The sequence below is a fragment of the Bison bison genome, unplaced genomic scaffold (assembly GCF_000754665.1).
Source record: "Bison bison bison isolate TAMUID 2011002044 unplaced genomic scaffold, Bison_UMD1.0 scf7180017864462, whole genome shotgun sequence".
NCBI classification, from domain to species: Eukaryota; Metazoa; Chordata; class Mammalia; order Artiodactyla; family Bovidae; genus Bison; species Bison bison.
In genome coordinates, this window is record NW_011495024.1 from 1,741,159 (window position 1) to 1,741,594 (window position 436).

General features: G+C 71.1%; 1 protein-coding gene across 5 annotated transcripts in view; it reads right to left on the reverse strand.

Annotated features, from left to right (window-relative positions):
- Window positions 1-436, reverse strand: part of ARID4B (AT rich interactive domain 4B (RBP1-like)) — a 141,308-nt gene that overhangs the window by 139,833 nt on the left and 1,039 nt on the right. For 3 of the 5 annotated variants that reach the window (XM_010860091.1, XM_010860090.1, XM_010860092.1), the window contains exon 1: window positions 316-430. The exons of 1 other annotated variant lie outside the window; for it this stretch is intronic. The gene's annotated coding sequence lies outside the window, so the exon portion shown is untranslated. Of the gene's footprint in view, window positions 1-315 lie in introns of all 5 variants that reach the window. One more of the 5 variants, XM_010860088.1, reaches the window with a different exon arrangement.

A 436-nucleotide genomic window follows, 5' to 3' on the forward strand; every position in this document is an offset into this window, starting at 1 on the left:
CCGACAAGTGGGAGCGGGATCCGAGGGGACGGCGAGAGCGCCGAGGGGCCAGGAGGCGGCAGAGCTCCCCCACCGACCCGGGCCCCCCACCGCGGCCGAGGGACGCTAAAGCGCTGAGTGTGCGGCCGCTAGGCTGGGGGGCGACTCGCACTCGGCAACTGCGGGGAACGGGGGGAGCTCCATGGAGGCCGAGGCCCCGAATATCCGTGCCCGGGGAGACCACCAGAGCGACCTTCCCCGGGTCCTCGGCCGGGCCCAGTGACTCCCTTAAAGACCCCCTTACGAGACCGCGAAAGCCTCAGAAAATGTCCCTACCTTCCTCGGAGGCGAGCTCCGACCCTGGCACGTCCAGAGTCCCCTCCCCTGCTCCCCCCCCCAAACCAGCAGGGCCGGGGGAGAGATGGGGGAAGAAGGGCGGCGGGTCCAGCGGTTGCTG